Source organism: Podarcis gaigeae, assembly GCF_964106915.1.
Source record: "Podarcis gaigeae genome assembly, chromosome: 5".
In the NCBI taxonomy this organism is placed as follows: domain Eukaryota; kingdom Metazoa; phylum Chordata; class Lepidosauria; order Squamata; family Lacertidae; genus Podarcis; species Podarcis gaigeae.
Genome location: NC_139681.1, coordinates 31,171,627 through 31,194,791, shown reverse-complemented (window position 1 = coordinate 31,194,791; position 23,165 = coordinate 31,171,627). Strand labels below are relative to the sequence as shown.

At 44.1% G+C, this 23,165-nt stretch overlaps 1 protein-coding gene and 1 long non-coding RNA gene across 7 annotated transcripts in view; one reads left to right on the top strand and one right to left on the bottom strand.

Annotated features, from left to right (window-relative positions):
* Nucleotides 1-23,165, bottom strand: part of LOC310845589 — a 59,820-nt gene that overhangs the window by 6,271 nt on the left and 30,384 nt on the right. The window contains exons 2-3 of one of the 2 annotated variants that reach the window (XR_014564850.1): nt 19,066-19,184; nt 15,866-17,423 (exon numbers count right to left, since the gene is read on the bottom strand). This is a non-coding gene — a long non-coding RNA (uncharacterized lncRNA). Of the gene's footprint in view, nt 1-15,865; nt 17,424-19,065; nt 19,185-23,165 lie in introns of those variants that run through there. The other variant, XR_014564849.1, reaches the window with a different exon arrangement.
* CHST3 (carbohydrate sulfotransferase 3) overlaps nt 1-23,165 on the top strand; it is a 44,100-nt gene that overhangs the window by 12,220 nt on the left and 8,715 nt on the right. The window contains exon 1 of one of the 5 annotated variants that reach the window (XM_083740718.1): nt 14,008-14,067. The exons of 3 other annotated variants lie outside the window; for them this stretch is intronic. The gene's annotated coding sequence lies outside the window, so the exon portion shown is untranslated. Of the gene's footprint in view, nt 1-14,007; nt 14,068-19,686; nt 20,705-23,165 lie in introns of those variants that run through there. One more of the 5 variants, XM_083740720.1, reaches the window with a different exon arrangement.

The following is a 23,165-nucleotide window of genomic DNA, read 5'->3' as shown; positions in this document are numbered from 1 at the left end:
CATGCCCTTCATCTTATTCCTTGCCTGTAGCCCCACTGCAGGTAATTGATCATATGCAGCCAACAATGATATAAATAGCCCAGCCAGTTGCTCTGTTAATTAGACGTCTACTGTCTTGGTTGTTTTTACTTTTTTGTGGCTTTCTCAAAGTTCTTCTAATGAATAGTGAATTATTTAATGTGGGGCTTTCCACACTGTCTCCAAGGACAGCTACAGTGTCTGGGGAGTGAGTGGATCACGTCAGAGGAAATGGGGGGAAATCCTGACCCAGATGCTGATGCTTCCTGGTCTCTCTGTCTGCAGGAAGGGCTGTAGCCTGGAGGCTCACATCATGCTCATTCCTATAGGGAGGGGAAAGGTGGTGGGAGCCTTCCCCAGATGCTTATGCTTCCTGGCCTGTCTGCAGCTCAGTGGTAGAACCTTCTGCCTTGCATGCAGAAGGTTGCAGGTTCAATTCCCAGCTAGGGCTGGGTGAGACCCCTCTCTGAAATCCTGAGAGCTACTGCACATCAGTGCAGACAATGCTGAACCAAAAATCTGCTAATGCAGCTTTCTACGTTCCTCTATTTTGTGCCCTCCTTGCCAAAATTATGCCTGTTTTGAAAGGCTGCATCTGGACTGCTATGCACAGTTACACTTTGCCTCTAGTTCACTGCCTCCCCAGCTGTCTTTGGGCGAGGTTGGGCCGGATTGAACGGCACTGTGCTGTCCTTGCTGCTGCAGCGGCACTCTAGACAACATAACATAAGCTACACCCCCCCCCCCGTAGTGCTGTCTGCCATACTGTGAGTGGCTGAGAAAGGACAGCATTCATGTTCAGTATAGAGAAGTGCTTTTGATAGGCAGGAGATCATCCCTCTCTATCCAAAGGGTAAGCCAGGTCACCCCCTGTTTAAATGTGGGGCAAATTTGGCTTCTCCCCAAGTGGAAAGTCTCCTCTCCCTGTTTGATACCAGGTCTGATCCTATTACTTGCAGCTAATTAATACACAAGCTGCATGGAGCCTGTCATCGCGGGCAAATTCCAGGGAGCAAGAACAGTTTGTTGGAGCGGAGCAGTCATAGCTGTGTATTATTTTCCACTGTGTTTTCATCTTTCTCTGCTTTCAGACATAAAAAAGAGGTGGATGGTGGAGAAAAGGAGTGTGAATCAATTAAATAATTCTACGACCATGGTTTTTCTCACTTCACAGTTATTTTGCTGAACTCTGAGTCATTTTGGGAAAATGTGACTTCATGCTTCCATAGAGTTTCCTTAGTCACCTGCCTGATGAAAGGTACTTCCTTTCTTGTAGGGTGGCCCCTAGATACAGGCACAGATAAATGGGCTAATGTTTGCAGTCATCCTTAGCAGCTGGGTGGCTGACTCATCCTCCCTCTTTTAAACCTTGCTTTATTTTTTAAAAAATCAACTCTACACTCTTCATTTTCTTATCCCTCCAGAAGAAAGTATTCCAGGCACATGTATTCCCCACAGAGAAGGCAAGATATGCTAATTTATAATTATCCTCATTAGGTGGGATGGTGAGAGCACACAGCTGCAAGAAAGAGGAAATTAGTCTCAATGGGCTATAATTGTCTTGCAAACGAAAAGTTCTGAGCCCAGAGTACTGGGAAATGGCACCAAGTGTAAGCTTTCAGTCTAGGCACACTCAAGACGAGAGAAGACCATGCTAGGCTACTGGCATTATTCACCACTGGCATTAATTGTGACAGCTGTGGGTGCCAGGAGCAGGTCAGCAGTAACTCACACGGCTTCAGTGAGGTTAACTCATTATTCAGAGAAACAAGACAGCTCCAGAGGCCATGCCTAGAGAGCACAGCAACTCTTGCCAGTAGAACTCACTTCTCTGAGGCAGTTGAGAGGACTGAAGTTCCCCACCTAACCACAGCTCCTTAAATCTCCGCCCCAGGGTCCTTCCCAAGCAAGCTGAGGCACTGTCTCTGTGCCTGTCTGTGCTCCACCCTTTTCATACCTCTTCTGGTTCTGGGAGACCAGGGGTGAGGGGAGCTGGTTGCAGCACGAGAGGGAGACCACTTGGCTTCCTCACCTGCCTGACTCAGCTCTGCCTCTTGGTTCCCCTCCTCTTCTGCCTCCGCTGCTGCTGCTGGGCTGCTCTCTGCCACAGACACTTCCTGCTCACTAAACCCTGTTACCTCTTCAGTTTCTGAAACCTCATTCCAGTCTGCTCCATCTTCTCTCTCTGGCTCTGAGTCTTCTTCCCTTGGGGGTTCTCCAGCTGGTACCTTCCACCACTCCTCTGCATCTAGCCAGTCCATGACATCTTGCTCCTCTTTGTATATTTTAAGAGCAGTACGGATAATGCTATGCGAAAACCAAGGCTGCCCCTGCGAAACAGCATCATCTTAAGTTCTCCCCTTGTACTCCATGATGGAAAGAAATGGGTAGCTGTGTTATGTTATGTTATTAATCTTCTTGCCCCAGTCCGATGAATTTTGAGTCATGTAAAGAAGTTTCAGTCTGCATTAGTGCATTGGTTACACCGACCAACTTCTTCTTGGGAGAAAATATGCTGCATTTCACTTGCCCTCCAACCAAACATCTCAAATCTCAGTGAACATTAGCTGTGTCAGAAAGCTGAGCGTCAGCTGGGAGCAGCTTATCCGAAGAGGGAAGTGTTAAAAGGTGCACAGAGACTCTCTCTGTTTCAGCTAACAATAGGCCATTTATTACTTTTAATTCTGCCTCCCTTACCCAGACAGCAAGCATGTAAATAAGGAGTTTTGATCCAGCACTAAAGAAGGTAACTGAGATAGAGAAAGAGAGAGAGAGAGAGAGCATGTTAGGCATTACATTCTTTAATAAAGATTATTGCAGAGGGAGACTGATAAGGGGAAGCTTTTAAAAATAGATTTAATTTAAGGTAAACTTTCTACTGCTGCACCTAGTTCCTACTTTTTATTTTAAGTTCAAATATACAAATACGGAAGTTCAGCTGGAAAAAATCTCAGGCACCTGGTCCTCTAGGTGCTTAGAATTTTTATTCAGGTATCTAATTATTTGAAATATCTTTTCCTGGCTCTGTTTACCAGCGGTGAACATCTGCTTCCTTCAAGTGATTGATTCTCTCCAAGGGACTGGATCATGTTATGTTCCTCACGTGATTTTTTTTTAAAAAATAATAATAACCACTTCCATTTTTCAGAATGTCAGAATCTCAAATCTGGCAAAACGTGGAGACTTGTAGAAGCATTTAACACAGCAATTATGGCTATACATGTCCATTTTCTCACCACAGTAGTTTTCATGTCAGCCGATTTCACGGTCAGCAGCTACAGCTGCTCTCCAACTACAAGCCTTCCAGGAGCAGTGTAGGAGCTCTACTCATTGAGTAGCTACATCCCTGGATAGACCAGGGTGTACCTAAGTTGCTTTACTGTCTCATTCAACTTCATCTCTTTCAACTGTGATTGGAAACATCCTTGAGCATGAAGTTGCCATGCTTATCCACTTGTTCTATATGCTGGAGGAGCAGAACTTATTCTCTCAAATACCTCACACCTGCTCTTTTTGGACTGAAACATCAGAATTTGTCAGTGTATGACTTCGGTATGAGATTCTATAGTGCATCTTTTCCACTTGTTCCCTCATTAAATTTTCACAGCTAACTTAGCTGTTGGCATTATTTTCAGAGTACCTGCACTGTTTTTGATGTGTCAACTTTTCTGGAATAGGTGGTGATAATTATTTAGCGGTGGACAGTAATTATATTGTTTCCACGCACTACTTCCCTGTTCCCAACAGTCTTTACAGGGCAGAGAGAAAGGAATAAAGATATTTTTGTAACGATCTATTTATAAACATATATTTATTGGGGCACAGAAGCAAGCACACAGACAAGCAGTGCTAGATTCAAGGCCGTATCAGTGCAATATTGGGAGCCAGCGTGGTGTAGTGGTTAAGAGTGGTGGACTCGTAATCTGGTGAACCGGGTTCGATTCCCCGCTCCTCCACATGCAGCTGCTGTGTGACCTTGGGCTAGTCACACTTCTCTGAGGTCTCTCAGCCCCACTCACCTCACAGAGTGTTTGTTGTGGGGGAGAAAGGGAAAGGAGAATGTTAGCCGCTTTGAGACTCCTTAGGGTAGTGATAAAGTGGGATATCAAATCCAAACTCTTCTTCTTCAATCTTCACAGTTCTCTCTGCAGGAACTTGTTAGCACCTCTGCTAAACAGTTACCCCCCCCCCCCCCGGCAACCCCCCAAAACCCTGTTTTTCAGCATTGCACACTCCTTTAACTCAAACCGGGCACATTAGTTCTCATCTACACTGCAGAATCAGATATATGATTCAAGGAAACTTTGGACAAAGGGTAGGCTAATGGAGTCTTGGTGCCCTGTCAGCTACCAGGCTGTGCCTTTTAAAGGGAGGCCTTGTAGCAAACAGGAGTTTTGTCAACTTTATGTGAAAGAATGTCATGCCTCGCTCCAGCCATACGAAGCATTTTGGTAGATAAATTCTTAATTACTCATGTTGGAATTTGGCCAACACACTGAGGACCCCTTTGCCTTGAGGAAGATATTTCAAATGTCACAAGATTTCAAATGCACATGTGTGTATATGACCTCAGCTTGACATCTAATTGGGGGAAAAACACGGCTGGACTGATACATGATACTTTCTGAAGCATAGTCACATATAAAAATCAACATCTGTAAAAGCTGCATGCAGATACGCCAGAAATGTGAATTGACCATACGAGGCTTACATAGTTCCATATCACAGTTGCTTTTTTACTACTACTACTACTACTACTACTACTACTACTACTACTATGTCTTGCATGGGGGTTATATTTCTGGAATGGCACATATAGGCAAAGATACATACCACCCCCCTGGAATTGCCCTGCACAATCATCTTTACCTTCCAGGTAAGGCAGAGAGCTTGCTTACCAGGCTCTGGGATGGTCTCATGAGATCTTGTGGAGCTGGCTGAGTTCTCAAAAGATATTGTGGGAAGGTGGCCCTGCCAGATCTCGTGAGACCATCCCAAAGCCTGGTAAAGTAAGGCAGGGAGTTTAAAAGCTCTTTCCATGCCAGGAAAACTTGACCCAAAAGGAGATTCTAAGTTCTTCACCTTGCACACAGTTAATTTATGGGATTTTGACTAACTGGCTTTCAATTGCATAAGGTTGAAATCATGCCAGATAATTGCGTGCAAGATGCAATTATACCGTACACTGATGTCAAAGACAGCATAGCTTGGGAAGAATGGAAAGAAAAGGATTTCTCATCACAATACTGTACTTGATTTTTTGGAAGACGTTTGCTTAGGGTTGCCATATGTTTTGAATTTCCCGGACGTAGCTGGTATTTGACCCTTGTAAACATGACAGCCAATTTCCTAAAAGAAAAAAAAGCCAATTTCCTAAAAACTCTCCTTTGTTGAGATTTTGCATAAAAATATATATCATGGAAATGCATTCTGGTTTTCAGACAGCCCAGACTACTAAGCTCCCCTGGATTTTATGTGGTTGTGACATATCCAGGTTTAAACACACAATTCTGTTGCTGTCATGTCTAGTTTAACCTTATGGTCTTCTCAGAGGCTTTGGTAAAGTTTCTGCATTCAGAAACCAAGAGTTCAAAAAGAAATGGAACTGAAAAGCATGTTTGAAGCTATGTAAAGGGATTTGCATATTTTATTTCACCCCTCCACCCAAGTTCCTCAAATATATTGACATGTTCACATCTTGGCAGTTACAGACCCTGGACACGACATGGAAAGCTTTGCTGTCTGGCTGGAAACTGATTAATGGAAGCCGTAAGCTCAGGAAACCGAAAGAGCAGCCGTCACACAATCGCACATTCCATCAGAATAGTTAAGTGAACGTCAGCTAGCAGAGACTTTTAAAATGCATAAATGGATGCAGGGCTCTTTTCAATACCCATCGCTGCGAAGATAATCTAAGCAGGGTTTTCGAAACCAAGTACCAGTCTTGCTCTGAGCTCCTGATCATTTATGCTTTTCAATAGGCTGCTTTATGCACTGGGAGGCAGAGAAGTTAACTGAAACTGCTCTGTTGGGAATTGACTGAGTTCTAAGAATCCAAGTGAAGAAATAGCTTCTTGTAGACGCTTCGCTTGTAACACTATTAAGTGAATGTTTCTTTAAGCAGCGCAAATATTACCCGTATTTGTATATCTACTGTGAGCAGGAGGGGCATCCGTTTACTGCATTTAAAAACCCTAAAACCCTTCAAATGGAGTCATTTTCAGATACTGGGTATGCTCATTCAGTACTGGGGGTGCAGCACTGCAGCAACAGGCTGTGCCCCAAATCTACACGCATTCATTGTAACATCTGAAAGAGAGAGGGCTGCCTCAGGAATTGGGAAAAGCCTTTACAGGTGGTTCAAGGAAGGTGTGTTGCCTGGCGGTGTGTCTGTGAAGTGGGAGAGTGGCATTGTGCCAACAAATAATAATAATATTAACAACAACAACAACAACAACAACAACAACAACAACTTTATTACAGTCATACCTCAAGTTACAGATGCTCCAGGTTGCGTTTTATCGGGTTGCGGACCACCGAAACCTGGAAGTACCAGAACGGGTTACTTCCGGGTTTCAGCAGTTATGCATGTGCAGAAGCGCTAAATCGTGCTTTGCGCATGCAAAGATGCGCCAAATCACAACCGTGCGGGTTGTGAACGTGCATCCTGCGTGGATCACGTTCACAACCTGAGCGTCCACTGTATTTATATCCCGCCCATCTGACTGGGTTTCCCCAGCCACTCTGGGCGGCTCCCAACAGAGGGCTAAAAACAGACTAAAACTTCAAACACTAAAAACTTCCCTAAACAAGGCTGCCTTCAGATGTCTTCTAAAAGTCAGATAGTTGCTTATTTCCTTGACGTTTGGTGGGAGGGCGTCCCACAGGGCGGGCGCCACTACCGAGAAGGCGCCAGACCTAGAGTCATACAACAGATGTCAGAAGAGAGCCTATGCACACAAAACAGTATCAGTCAGGAACAGTTTTCCACTATGCTATCACAACCCCCCCAAACGAACCTGTGTAGAGAGCTGGATGGGGTTTGCAAAGGAAAGAGTGGCAGGTGTGGGGAGAGCTTGGCTCTGTGACGCCACCCCTTCCATGTGCATTCGTTGTCCAGAAAGGGTGAGCCAAATCCTGCAAGGGAGCCAGAGCTTAATGTTCTTTCCCCCGCTCCCTAGCACCTTCTGTTCTCTACTAGAGTGAAAGCTCCAAATGTATGTTTTCGGGTAAAGGGGCACTTCCAAAATCCAGAATGGCATAAAAATAGTAGATCATTAAATAAATATGCAGCAAAGGTATTCTGTTAATAGGAAGGTGGAGGATTCCAGTCTGATGTGATGAACTGAAACTTGCTGTTCAGCTTTGAGCAGCCAACGGCACCGAAGGAAGACAGCCAATCCCTATGGGGTCACTTGGTATTTAATAGTCCGTACCAAAAACATAAACTCCGAACCTGCTAATAGATCTACAGGGGTTAGTGGTTCGAAGAATATTATCCACAATATCCCCCCAATGTTATGGTGATATGTTTTGCATGTTGCTGCTTTCGGAGGTGGCCCATAGATAGAACCACTTCCATGTTCACATCCTTGGCTTATTGGTGACTTTGAACTATGGGTGAGATTGACACATTCAAACACAATGCGATCCAAATAGCGCTTCAGTTTTGAGGGGAAGGGAGTGGCTTTGGCAAGTCTCTTTTGCTCATTAAAGAGCTGTGAGGGGCCTCTGACATTAGCATCAGTTGGCCATTTCCATATTCATTCCTGTGATTCCTGATTTTCCGGCATCTTCTGGTTCTCCTGGAGCAGATTCCTAGGCTCCCTGCCATAGCGCCGCGGAAACAGTCTGCTTAGGAAGAAACAACTCCTTTACCCAGATGAACACAAGATGCTGAAACCGGCCTTCCTGATTTCCTTCCTTCATCACACGATGTCTTGAAATACTTTCTCTGGCACCTCTTTCATCTGAAAAGCGAAGCAGAGTCCTGGCCTGTTTCAACTAAGTGGTAGATTACCACTTAGCCTAAGGCCAGCACTGTCACTTATTCTTGTGCCCAAGTGTATGAACTGCACAAAGTGATTCTTGCCATGTTAAAGCTCTAGGATAGGAGGTTCATCTTGTAGCCTAATATAGTGAATGCTTCTGTCCAAGTGAAGCATGCTACTAGATTTCAGGTGAAAATAGCTTCTGCCCCAAGGGATGAGGCCCATGCAATCATAGAGGGCAAAAGCCAGAGTAGTTCCTTGACCCACCTGAGCTTAGTACTGTCACCCTCCTTTTATACAACCCAAGGTTTGAGTGGAAATCTTATTTTAAAGGACATCAATCACTAATTTAGCTGCAGTCACTGGGAAGCTGTAAAAAGGCTCAACCTTCAAACAGGAATTGTTTAAATGAAAGATACAAGGAGCCTGCCAAAAAGTGATCCAATGAGACCAGCTGATGTTATTAATGCATTTTATTTGGGGGATAGATAGATAGATAGATAGATAGATAGATAGATAGATAGATAGATAGATAATACTTTATTCAGCTATTAGCCCACAAGGTAAAACAAATCAATAGATAAAATAGCATTTTACAATCTAAAATTTGGGGGAAAATAATCATAAATCAGGTCAGGGTGGTGGGGAACAGGCTGACAACACAGTAAACACTGCACTTCAGTGACATTATCTGGATTCTCCATAAAAAGTGAGCAGAGGATGGCAATTCCAGAGACAATCACTACTGTCTCTTGAGCCATTACTGTTACCAACTACTTCATCCCTGATCTCTAATTCATTGCTTTAGACCAAGGTATGGTTCACACATGCCTGTTCATCAATAAAAATTATACACGTAGGTAAACATTTTATCAAAATTAAAATATATTTATACAGTGGTACCTTGGGTTGCGAACTTAATTCGTTCCGGAGGTCCGTTCTTAACCTGAAACCGTTCTTAACCTGAGGTACCACTTTAGCTAATGGGGCCTCCTGCTGCCGCCGCTGCACGATTTCCGTTCTCATCCTGGGGTAAAGTTCTCAACCTGAAGTACCACTGTATTGCACAAAACATAGACATGTAGCTTTGCTTTTAACAAATGCTGTATTTACTCAAATCTAATGCACACCTTTTTTGGCCAAATTACATTGCAAAAATTAAGGTTTACATTCATCAGCAAATACCTTTTTTGGTTTCAAGGTTCTGAAAATTGAGGTGCACATTAGACTTGATGACACAGTAGACTTGAGTAAATACAGTATTTCTCAATGTTCATCATAATATAGTTGTACCTCGGAAGTCTAACAGAATTTGTTCTAGAAGTCCGTTCAACTTCTGAAACATTCGACTTCCAAAGTTCAGCTTATGATTGGCAACCCTGCAGCCAATCAGAAGCCGCGGAAGCCCTGTCAGATGTTCAGCTTCCAAAAGAACGTTCGAAAACTGGAACACTCACTTCCTGTCTTTGATCGTTCGGGAGCCAGAACATTCGACTCCCAAGGCGTTTGGGAGCCGAGGTACAACTGTACAAACATTTCCTCTGTCCCTTTGAAATCAAACTTCTGTAATATACCGGTATGCAAAATCTGTTCCCCAACTCCTTTATGCTTCAAATGGTCTATTTCCTAAGTTAGATGGGTTCCAGGCAAAATTCCTTCGGTCCCTACTTCAGGTTACAAATTGTGTTCCTAATTCAATTCTATTTCTGGAAACAGGTGAATGTCGGCTTTTCACCAAAGCGTGATGGGCTGCCATGAAATATTGGCTAAAGATTTTAGTATTTGGCCTGGGGAAGGGATTACTTGTACATTTAACCAACAAGGAGTCTATCAGCTTCTGGTCGAAAATTATGGTCCGAAAAGCCTCCTAGGTTGGACTTTCACCATCCTTTTTATATCATCTGGGTTATGATACTGCCCTTAAATCCCTGAGGCAGAGGTTATAGGACATTTCATACAGCGATCTTCGATCTCAATCGTATGTAACCTGTGGACCATTTGCAACTGGGATTCAATATGGACATGATTTTCAGTTATCTTCATATCTTATGAATCTTTCAGTACCTAACTATTGTTGACCGTTTACCAAAGCCAGATTAAATGTATTTTCATCTGAAGTACTAAATGGCAGACTGACCAGAATACCCTATCAGTATAGGCTCTGTTTATGTTCTCAGGATGTGGACTGTATGAAGCATATCTTACTACACCGTTGCCAGTATAAACAAGCCAGGGATAAATTAATCAAACCCTTATTGGTAAACTTACTGGCGAAATCTGAAACCTTCTATCTCAAGTATCTTCTTGACGATAAGACAAAGGATAATACCCTGGCTGTGGCTAAGTTTGTCTCAGAGGTAATAAGATCTAGAAACCAACATGCTCCGGATAAAACTTAGTGCTGCCTTATAATCTTTACCCTGTATTTCTGCTGTATCTTGCTCTCGAAACTGTTTCTTGTGGGTCTTTGGACCTTAATAAAGAATATAGCTGCATATATTTGTACATATAATCCCCTCCCCCCTTCCCACAAAACCCACCCCAGCTGCGTCTGAGCAGCTTGGACATATGGGTGCTTGTTAACCAAAGGCAATCTCATGTTAGCAAAACTCAATCTTAAGTGAGGTGTAAACAGCACCTCTTTCTTCAGTAGCTTGAATTTAAGTTTTGTTCACTGTAGTGTAAATGTTATTTCCTCTTTGTGACATTTAGTAGCGGGTGGCCCGTTAAATTCATTTGAGAAGAGAAGATCTACTGACTTCAGTAAAGGAAGAGGGTAGCACAAGCCTTCTAAAAACAGCAAATTCCCATTTTATGCATGTCTTGAAAAGACTGTGCTGTTAAGAATACGGAATCTCTACTGCCCTGAAAAATGGTAATAGCCACAATAGTCCATGGCAGCTGTTGCCATCAGAAAGAAAGACTTTAAGGCAGACAGTAGTTTTATGAGAGCTGAAAGTGCTTTGAGAGAGGTTTTGTTTCTCATGGAAATGAGTACAGTGGTACCTCAGGTTACATATGCTTCAGGTTAAAGACTCCACTAACTCAGAAATAGTGCTTCAGGTTAAGAACTTTGCTTTAGGATGAGAACAAAAATCGGGCTCCGGCGGCGCAGCGGCCCCATTCGCTAAAGTGGTGCTTCAGGTTAAGAACAGTTTCAGGTTAAGTACGGACCTCCGGAACAAATTAAATACTTAACCTGAGGTACCACTGTACAAACATATTTCTTGCCTCTGGTCAAATAGGTGGGGCAGGTTTTTGAGGCAGTGCTTGAACCTCTGAAATCTTGAAGCAAATAAGTAGGACCATACTGTTACCAACAAGAAAGATGACAGAATCAAAAACAAGTAACCTTTAACTCCTCCTGTGCAGCAAAAGATAAGCCAGCAGCCAGTTTCTCCAGGCTGTTCCCTGCTTGGTCCTGTTGTCAACGCTCCCTTCCCGTTTGCTATGTTAGCACACCTGGATTTGTGATCAGGTTGGGGAGGGTGTGGACCCCAGGACCAGGAAGAGAGCAAGCAAGAGAAGCTGATGGTTCCTTAGAAGGTATTTGTAGTTTAGCTTTGTCAACAATAGCAGCTATGCCTCACTCAGACTTTCTTCAGCCCTTTCTCCTCCTTTCAAAAAAAGAAAAGAAGCAGCAGCAGTGTCCTCAAACTGAAAGGCCTTCTGTCATCACAGGTGCCCAAGCAACGTGACCACCTGTTCTGAGCATCGCCACTAGTGCTGCTGTTATAGCTGCATGGCATACATAGCCTTTGATGAAGCCGTGCCACGTAAATCTGCTGCACTCTGAACAACTCTGAAACAGAATATACCAAATGACTCCATGACTTTGTAGGCCGGTACTGTTATTGCTCTTCTCCCAAATTACTATTTGTGCAGTACAATTGCCACCTCTGTTTAACAAAATGTTAGAGGGCCATTTAAAAACTAGCAAGCCCACTAACGTACGTTTGCCAGTGTTTCGTGCAAACAGCTCCCCTTGTGTCATTCAAGTAGTACAGTCCTCTATGTGAGGACTATGCCATATCAAAAAAGAGGCAAGAAGTGATGGTAGGAAGAGATCGTAAGAGGTGATCATGGCATCTTTTATTCTGGGGTGGAAACCCATGACTAAGTGCAATGAAGTAATCAATTCTCTATTTCTAATCATGCTGCTATCATAAAACCCCCATCAGTTCAAGCACACAAGCAGTAGAGGAAGTCAAGCACAGCCCAAATGCTTGTTTCTGTTTCCCAGCAACTGTGTCACACGATGGAGTGGCTGATATGTGAAACAACAACAACAAAATCCTTGTTTTTAGAGGATGCTCCACAAGTTGCAGGAGGCAGGCACCATCCTTTAAGAAGCATGTCTATCTGTGTGTGTCCTGAAGAGGTGCTTTCCTTCCATGAGTTTTCAAAATGCTTATTAATTTACCATGTATTGATTTTTTTAAAAAATGTGCTATCTGATAAACATGGGGAATACAGAGGTGTTGCACAGGTCCACAACTCTCATTTGTTTTACCCAGCAACCCTGTAAGCTAAGTTAAAGGGGGAAAAGTTGCAAAAGGGGAAAGTACACATGGTTCAGGTCCCATAGGGTATCCACTAATATATATATATATATGGCAACCCTAAATGACCTGATTCAGGAATGAAGAACCTGCAGCTCTCCAGATGTTGTTGGACTGCAACTCCTATTGGGCATGCTCTCAGGAGCTGATGGGAATTGGAATCCAACATCTGCAGGGCCACAGGTTCCCAGCCCTGGCCAAATTGGAGCTAGTCCGATTAAATAGATATTTTTGTCCATCCTCCTTGTCCTGCAACATCTTCTTACTCTGTATTATTTGTTTGCATCAATGGGCTGTTTCCTCTTCCAAGAAAGGATGTAGGGAGCTTAAGTACAATACTAAAATATGCTTTGTTTTGTTTGGACTTTCAGTCTGAGGTTAAGAATCTTGTCTGATGCAACGTCTGGCAGGATTCCTCTGGCTCATGTTCCCATGATGTACAGTAATGAGTAAGAATCAGACAGTAAAGAAGCAATAATCCATAATTGGCTGTACCACTTCAGAGCAATCATTTGAGTGTACGCTGATGATGAAATGATGTTCTGAATGTAATACACCTATTGGCTTTTATTGGTGCAGTGAGGGGGATTCCTATAGCAGATATTAAACATGGAATTTAGAAATGTGGTTGAGCAGAAGTAAAGTTACTGAAGAACAACTTCCCCAACGATGCTTCTTCACAACGAAAGTGCTTTCCATTCTCCACAACAGAAGCCTTTGAGCTCTTGAGTAGTTTTGCTCCTTTAACTGTATTTGGAAATGCCACCGCCATCTGACATAGGACAACTGCAGATGTCAAGTGAGCAGAGGTTTGAGTGTTTTTGCATCTTGTGTAAAGCATGCAGACTTCTTCCCCTGGAAGTGCACCTCCAGGCTTTGAATAAGACATGGCGAGAGGGAGCATGAATCACACATATTCTCCCACTTCGTTTCATGTAACCAGGTGTGCTGAGTGAGCGCACCCAATAATGGTCAAGCCAGATGATTTAAAAACTTGTCCAGCCTTGTTGCACTATTTATGTTTAGCTTTAAAAGTTCACAAGCAACATTTCAGGATTCTGATGCCAGGACACAGTTTTAGAATTCTGAAATGAGATTAGAAAAAGAGTGCAGCCTGTGTATTACAGGGGAAGGTAGCTGACTGGGTACTTTTTTATTGTTTTGTTATGAAATAAAGAGGGTTTTTGGAGGGAAGTGGGGAGTCCCTGGGATATTGTTTGAGGTGACCTTACTGTTAGGTAGTGGGTGAACATATCAGACGACACAGCAATTCTTCAACAGCTCTAGTTTATTCACAGGCCAGAACAGAACTGGACTGAAGGGTTCAGCCAGCCTGCTTATATAGAGCTCCACTACAACATAACTGTAACTACTTTCTGTAACTATCCAATTACTGAACGTCACCTTCGATCCCTTATTTGCATATGTGGACCTGAGTGAAAACTATCTACAGTATCCCCCTGCTGGCCCAGGGTGAGAACATCAGTACATAACAGGTAAGATGAGGTTCAAAGAGAGCAAGTCGTTCGTTTTAGTGCCATAGAGGTGCCATTTGGATTCCCATGCACAATAATTCCTTGGGCTGTATCATCTGGACCAGGGGCTTTCAAACTCATTACCCCCACGGCCCATTGGAGACTGGGGGCAGAGCTTGGCATAATCAGCTGGCAATTACTGATATCAGTTTTTATCTAACCTGCCTTGGAAATTGCCAGATTCTTTGCCACATCACTTTCCTAGCTTTCCTCAATCTATAAATACAAACATTAGCTCCGGAGGTTTTGTGACTGCCGCCCCACCCCCATTTTAGGCAGAATTTGCTATCCCAGAGGGTTGAGCCTCAACATACAGAAGGCTTGTTCTTTTATATTTTCTCCTTCCCGCCCTGGTGTGCATCCCAAAGTATTTTTATTCGTTTCCTGTAATTTCTTCTCCCATTTGCCTTTCACACTCAATTTGTGCCTTTCTCGCTCTCTCTTTCTCCCCCACCCCTGTCCTGAACCCCCACTAATTTCTTTCCTCCTTGGCCCTTTTACATCTGTTTCTTCTTCCTTTAACAGCTTCCCTCTCTTATCCCCTTCCTCTTTCTTCCCACTTGGCTTGCTTGTTTCTAATAAATATCAAAATTTTATCTGTTAATATTATTTTAGCTTATTATTCCATTTCTAATTTCCTTCAACGCCTTCTTGAGCCCTTTCCCCTCAGAGGAAACTTCCTCCCTCCTCATCCCCAAAGCCCTTCTGTCTCCTGGCCATCTTTACTCAACATGCAAGAAGTTGCTGGTTCAGCCTGTAAGGCTTATGGCGACGGCAGGCAAGGGGTTAAGCAAGTGAAGAGGGACAGAGCAGGCTGTTGCACTAAGGCTTGCCTGAAAGTGGGCCCACTGGTGAGTCCTGTCCCACTGTTTGACAGACATTGTTCTAGAGGAGGGTTTCCCAAACCTGGGTCTCCAACTGTTTTTGGACTACAATTCCCATCTTCCCTGGCCACTACTCCTGCTAACTAGGGATGATGGGAGTTGTAGTCCAAAAAACAGCTGGAGACCCCAGTTTGGGAAACCTTGTTTGAGAGGGTGGATTTTGCACAGCCCAGAAATCAAATAATTAAAGTACCAGCATGGTGCAAATAGAACCAATCTTTTTAATAATCTAAAAATAAGTAAATCTGTCATCAGCATTTTGCTTTTCTTTGAGCTATATACTATTTAAATATTACACTCGAATGGCCTGCAACACAATGGAAAGGCTGCTCCTGGTTGCCTGCCCCATAATGTTTCCCACCCTGCGGAGATGAAAGCGATTCTGAAGAGCATCCTTAAGCAAAGTCTCAAATGAAAACTGCAGACCATATTGCTTTGTGAGCCACCGTAGGCTTTTAACAGTCCTTAGAAAAGCTCATAAACAGAAATATGACTTTTAAGAGGAAGCCTGTGGTGAGACAGAGGTCAACGAGCCTGCTTACTATAAAAGTCTGGCTCAGAGCAACAGTTCTGAACTGAAAGGGCACGTACAGACGGAGGAGTAAGGACGGCTTCAAACGATCCGGATTTCTTAAAGCTTTGTGATGAGCAAACTCTTCATCCGGCTCCCAGTGCAAGCACCAAGCTAAAGTTGCTTTTTGGAGGTAGCTAGCACAAGAAAAAGTTAGTGATCTGTAACAGACCTAGGTTTGGAATTCATCCTCAATTAGAAGTATTCTGGCAAGACTATAGATATATATTTTGTGTGTGTGTGTGTGTGTGTGTGTGTGTGTGTGTGTGTGTGTGTATATTTATATATATATATTTGCTGGTTTGTTCTGACTTTATACTTTAACCCTTCTCTACAGGCCCCAAGTTAAATTAATATTCAGCTTACCATCAGCTGCCAGCTGCCTCACCTGGATTTTGCCCTCATTTCAGCCTCATGACCCTAGTTCTTGACTGTCCATATGGAAGACAATTGTTTTCCATGTTAATTTACCCCTGGGCGTCTCGTTCATTATTCCTTATTGTATCGTATCCTCATCCAGCCCATACTGACACTCAACTTCATACTTCACATAGCAGCAGCATTGTTTTTCAGCTACATTTGTGTTACCCACAGCAAATGCATAAAATGTGAATGGTGGTCTTAAACACATGGCAGGGAGTCTGAGTGGTTGTGTCCAGCGCATGTTCACATGTACCTGCCTGTTGCATTTTATGATGCTGTTTTAGAGAATATTGATGTGACAGCAGAGAAGCCGTGACAAACGTGACCGCTGTGTGAAGCAGCTGTGAGGACACGCATAGACTTTATACTGGGTATTCTGAAAGACAGGCAACTCCCATTTTGTACGTGTGACCTGCACTGTTTTCAGATCCGGCCACTTTTAGTTAACCACCATAAAGGTGCTGTTCTTTGGGGACTGGATAGTCTGGCTGCTGGTAAATTATGCCTTTATGATGGATGGAGTTATGTATATCTGTAGTATTTCTATGTTTTCGTTAATTCTGCATTGATTTTTATTGACTTCCTTTATTTTGATTCTGTTAGGCTGCCTTGGGTCCCTTTTTATGGGAGAAAGGCAGGGTAGAAGTCTTCTCATAAATAAATTAAATACATTTCCTTACACTGGCTGGGGTTTGTTGGCGACAGAAATCTGCTCACCAGTTGTCCCTCGGAAACCAGAATTAACAGCACGTTCATTGTTGTCTCTGGGTATTTTGATACCGGTCTTAAAAAACACTGAGGCTGCAAAACCACATGGATTGCAGTTCCATAGAAAGGCGGTATACAAATTAAAAAATGGAATGGGACTAGAACCCTGTACTTGTTTACCTGGGAGTTAGTCCCACTGAACTCAGTCGAAATTGATTCTGAATAGAAAGGTGTGGACGATTGCATTGTTAGAAGGAGAACATTGTGTGGGTGGGTGGGTGCGTATTTAGAAGTAGAAAATTTTATCCACATTTTTCCAGGGTAAGAAGCAGACAGCTGGGAGTTAAAAGCAACACAGAGCACACAGTTCTGAGTCTTAAATGAGAAACATAAGCCTGCAGACTCGGTTACTTGGCAAATTACTATTTTTATGGCAATAACATATCTGAGCCAATAGTGCAGGTTGGAAGCGCAACACTCAGCCCTGTGTCTTACAAGAGAAGCTGAGAACACATTCAGCAGTCTTCTCTCCTGATTTCTCAATCTTAATTTTGTGAAAAGAGACAGCTGGGTCCTATGCGTATTTACTTGAGAGTAAGCCTCGTGGGATCAAATAATTGCAGTCTGTGTGTCTGTATGTCACAAGTAATATCCCCCTCCCAAACCCTGAATTGGCAGAATAACTGAAAGTTGTGAGAAGGCCTCTAATCTCGAGTTCTATCTTCCTTTATCTGCCAAAAAAAGAGGACATGCTGTAAACTCTGGCTGGGAGGGGGGACGGACGTTTTGTTACTGTTTTCTGCGTTCAAATAACAGAAAGAAATGGCGTCTCTACAAAGCAACGCCTGCCAGTTAGCTGAGTGCTCAAGAGTAGCTGTTTCCCCTTTGGAGACTGAAGTGGCTGCTTGTTTCTCACTGTTTCACGGCAGCCATGATTGAATCCACACCTGTGACAGTCGTTTTCGGGCCCAGGGCTGGCGGACCTCGCAGTCAAACTACGTATTCTTCTGTTAAGCACACTGTTTATAAATGCAGTTAGAACTCGCCAGCAGCAGCAACCATGGTGGGCAGAGGGCAGTCTGGGTTGGGATTGTGTTGTCACGTAGGATGGGGAGAGGAGTAACCACTTTCCGCTTTACTGTTTTCTGATGGAAAATGCCCCTTGCAGCTGCTATTTGCACTTGAGCAAATATCACCTGAGGGTGGGGAGATTTGAGGGAGGCATGTTCTCCTTCCCTGCCCCACTGCTGTGATCCTTATTTGTATCAGCACAGGGACAGGGACACACACACACACACACACACACACACACACACACACACACACACAGGCTTTCTGCTAAGAAAGAGAAGTGGAAAATCTTAAGTGCACTTTCAAATAATGTACTTAACGTAATGTTTAGTTTAGCTCTGAGATGGAGTTTGGGGGTAGGGGTTAGGCTTGGGGTTTCAAGTGCAGGAAGCAGATGATAGTTACAATCAAGGTCAAAAAGGGAGGCTGTCAGTCATCGTCCCAGGCCTGGTGAATCCAGAGATTTCATGTTATTTGCAGGGCTTGAACAGTACATGCCGCTATTTCCTACCCTACCTGAAATGCTGATTACAGTGGTACCTTGAGTTAACAACTTAATTCGTTCAGGAGGTCTGTTCTTAACCTGAAACTTAACCTGAAGCACCACTTTAGCTAATGGGGCCTCCTGCTACCGCTGCACCACCACTGCACGATTTCTGTTCTCATCCTGAAGCAAAGTTCTGAACCCGAGGTAATATTTCTGGGTTAGCAGAGTCTGTAACCTGAAGCGTATGTAACCCGAGGTACCACTGTAATTGGAGTCCCACCCCCCTCCAGCCACTGCTATGTTGTAGGACATTGCCTTACTCTTATTCATATGCCACTTCAGAGATACTACTTTATAATTGCTGTAGAAGATACCACTTTATAACTCAAGCAGTATAACCTCCAGAACATACTTTTTTGTCATCTTTAAACCTACTAAACATATGGTATCCATAAGCATAGCACATCTGGCCTGAGCATGCCCTCCACTTTCTGGGATGAAATATACTGCTTTTATGTATAAATATTGGTTTAAAATGTAAAAAGTAAAGAATAAAGAATCTATTTATTGCTTGGGTTCCTGGTTAGAAGTGCATGGGTTTCAATTATAGCCATGTGATTCTGTACCAAAACCCAAAGGCAGGCCAAATGTATTCTGGAAAGGGGGAGGGGTTCATTAGTAAAAAAGCAGGATGAAGGTTCATGGACCCCTGGAGGAAACTTGGATTATGTGCATGTTAACGAAAGGGTTCTAATAATCTGTTTGCAGTTGGATTCCTGTCACACACAACGTCATTTACAACAGTCAGTACGTACCCTGAGGCTGGAGGCAGGCAATAGTTTTAAGAGGGGTGGAAGTGTTTTGTGATGCATTGGTTCCTGTGGTCTCGACACGCATTTCTGTTGCCAGGCCGTCACCTCCAGTCAAGCAGCTTCTGCACAGGGACAAGCAGCTTCTGCACATGGTGTTGGCACCATCTCTTCCACTCTCAGGGTGGGTGGGTGGGATTGTGTTTCTCCAGCCTGAGACACCTGTTCTGGGATCCAAATATTTACAGAATGGCTCTGCCCCTCACTCCGAAACACTGAAATATTGTGAAACCTTTGTGTAAGCAACAAAGGGGCCGTTTCGCTTCACTACCGATAAGGACAGACTGGTCATTTAAGGCCTTTGGCAGGCAGATTTTGGCAGCTAGATAAACTATCCCATGGCAATAGGCTCAGTTGTTAGGTGGTTCTTGTTTATGATAGATTGATGGACAGTTGGAAAGCAGCGACTGTTCCTACTGGCTGCCTTTTAGCTGGGTTTGAAAACAAAAATCTTATTGGGATTCTGTTGAATTTTTAACAGAATGTGATATATAGACCACATTATTAGACTTTATGCCTAGCTTTGAATATATTTAATTTCCTACACATAGGCAAGCTCCTGCCAGGAATAATCTGTAGGTGGTTTCATTTGCACAACTGTTAAAAGAAATGGCAGCATTTGATTATGACTTTTTTTTCAGCAGCCCCAAATATCCTGTCCCAGAGCAAAACCGGTCAGTAAATTACTCAAGTTCAAAGCTTGTTATTACAGAAACATGATCTTCACAGACTTGGCTGGGTTTCAGGCCTAATGAGCACAGCAGCAGATAGGTCCGACTCTATGAAATCAGTTGCTGAGTCTAAAAGCCCCTGCCTCCTCAAACCCTTGCAAGTCCTCCCCTCTCCAGGGCTTCTTCCAAGCAACTGGAGACTGTGCCTGTGTGCCTGTCTTTTCCCCACCCATTTCAGCCCTCTCCTGGTTCTGGGAAGGGAGAGACACCTGTTGCTCTTCACTAGCCTGACTCATCTCTGCCTCTTGGCCTCCCTCCTCCCACCCTTCTGCTTCAGCTTCTACCTCTGACTCCTGACTTTTTCTGCCACAGACTCTCCCAACTCACTGAGCCCTGTTACCCCTTCAGCTTCCGCCACCTCCTCTTCCCTGTCTTCTCCCTCTGACCTCTCACTGTTGTCCCACCCCCAATCCCCGGGCTCTGAGCCTTCTTCCCTTGGTGGTTCCCCAGCGGGTTCCTCCCACCATTCCTCTGCATCCAGCCATCCATGGCATATCCCTACTGAGCTAACACCTGGATTTGCGGGCAAATGCTGGAATTCTGAAGCCATAGCTGCTCGCACCAAGTTAGTGTGCACATCAGAGCATTGGCACGCTTAACCAGTGCTTGCCCACAACAAGGCCTCTTTGCTACCAGAGAGTTACTGTTTATTTATTTAAGACTGGCCCTCCTCACTTAGCAGGGCATTCTAGAGGATGGATCGTATTGGGCTGGTGTTTCCAATTCCACAGTGGAGGAAGAAGTACAAAGATATTCAGCACTTTCCCCGAATAGGCCCAGTGCCGTGTGTTTCATTCAGCCCCTTATTAAGGAGTTGGAGGTGGTTCCTGCCCTCAGTGGGATTCCCTTTCCAGGTTCTAGGCCCCCATCTCCCCTTCTGCAGATCAGAGAGAAGCCTCTGGGCTTCTGCAAATAAACAGTTGGTGGGACCAGCGAGTTCTGCTTGCGCAGAGTATAGACAGTTGCCTTTTAGAGCTTGGAGCGCAAGAGTCTGAAAAGCCAGGAGGGCCTGGTGCCAGAGGGGAAGTGCAGCAAGGGGTCTTTGGGGAAGATTTATTTTTGGGAACGGAGAGATGTTAAGGGGGCAGAGGTTGATGGATGCTCTCAGCAGCTGAGGATGGAGCTTGCAAGGAAGAGGAGGCCCCCTGCTTTCTTTTTATTGCTCTCTCTGCTGAGCTGGAGCCTTGTTCACGCAGCAAAACAGAGCAGCCTTCAAGCCCTTGATGTAGAAGCAGGGTTTCCATATGCCGAGAGCCCCAGATGTTTCCTTGATGGTTTGAGGCAGAACACAGGGGAGATACCAGAGTGCCGTACATTTCCCAGGCCTGTGTGGTGAGATGCAAAGTGTCCACTTTAATTAATGGGAGTCCCATCTCTCTCACACTGATTTATCTTAGTAGGGGTCGGCAACCTGCGGCACATGGGCCAAAAGCAGCCCATGGGGGTCGTTTAAAGGGCCCACGAGCCGACCGCTTGGCGAGTCCCCGCGCGCTGCACTAAACTGGTGCAGCGCGGAGTGGTGACTCGCTTTCGTGGCGCCGGAAATCGCGTCTGCGCAGATGTGATCCGGCCCATAGAACAATCTCCACGGGAATGAACTGGCCCAGGCGAGGTAAACCTTGCCGACCCCTGGTCTTAGGGTGGGGCTGCATGATATGGGGGAAACACAGTTCCCAAATGTCTTTCTCTCCCACTCCCAAAAAAACCTTCCCCTAGAGAATTGTTGTTTTTTCTCACAGTGATGGTCTAAAACGGAAAGTTAACCCTTGCATTTGCAAGGACAATTGATGGGCATAGGGATAGGCAGGAAGGGTAGGTTTCGCAGCCATCCTTCCCTGTCAGTCCTGCCCATACATTTTTTCTCTCGGTAAATGCATAGAACACACAGTATCCAAGATAAGACTCTAGTTCCACTGTTAGCTGAGTACAGTGGTACCTCGGGTTAAGTACTTAATTTGTTCCGGAAGTCCGTTCTTAACCTGAAACTGTTCTTAACCTGAAGCACCACTTTAGCTAATGGGGACTTCTGCTGCCGCCACCGAGCGATTTCTGTTCTCATCCTGAAGCAAAGTTCTTAACCCGAGGTACTATTTCGGGGTTAGCGGAGTCTGTAACCTGAAGCGTATGTAACCTGAAGCATATGTAACCCGAGGTACCACTGTACTGCGCGTGGCTATTGCATTGGGTAGTATCTGCAATACCTTCAGCAATGTATGCAAACTCTCCCTCTCCAGCACGTTCTTTATTTCCCTTTGCTGCTTTTAAAAGTTTGCCTTAAAGGCGTGAAATGAACTGGGTGAAAATCTGCTTTGCCCGTATGGTCTGGTTTCACCACTCCATTAACTTCAATATAATTTTATTTAGTTACATTAAGAAATAATGCAGAATATTTATACTTCGTTACAAGGATAATCCAAAAATGTGTATGGAGAATCTTATGTGTATAAAGTTTCTTTCTTTCTATTCTGCACCTGAGCTGTTTCGAAACTCCCATGGGCAGAGATGCCATTCTTAAAAAGGAGGTTCGTAGAATCTATGACATAGGTGACTATTTCCTTCCTGCCCCTGTTATCTGGGGGAGAAACTTTGTTCTTCGCTAAGAGTGAGAAATGCTTCTGAAATAGAGCCTTAACCTAGCTCCCTTCCCTGCTGCATTCCACTGGCAAGAAAATACATTTTTGTGAAAGGTTTTGGGGTTTTTTTTAAGCTTTTGCTGGTGGTTGATGGATGATGCTACCTGGAGGCTAGTTTTATACAAGAAATTAGCTGTCGGGCTTGCTGCTTTCTCTTCTTTTACTGTTGTTTATTATGTGACGGTTGAACTTGCTTTTATTGGATTTTTTTTTAATCGTATTTCATTGTTGCCCAGTGCTTTATGCCTTTGTAATTAGAGTATCTCTCTTTGGGTGCCCATGGGCCATGAATGCAGGTAGCCGATGTGATGAATAAATAATCAATTTCTGTTGAGCAACAGGTGAGACTTTCACTTTCACTGCTGCTGTCACTCTAGCCCTTTCCCAGCACTGAAAGCTCCAGGGCGAGCGCCAGCCTTGCTTCCTAGGAAAATATTTAGGATTAATTGCCTAGGAACCTGATCTATACCTTTCCTCGTGCCTTTAAACTATGCACTTTTGTCTTACTGCTTGGAGAAAGATGGTCGGTACACATTAAGATTAACTAACAATACAATCTGCCACATAGCACCCAAGCATTAAATAGCTCAGACAAGGTGAGAAGGTGGAGGGGGGAATGTTCGGGGGGGGGGAATAATGAGACAGGTAGTCCTCAAAAAGGCAGTAGAGGGAGAGGGGCCAA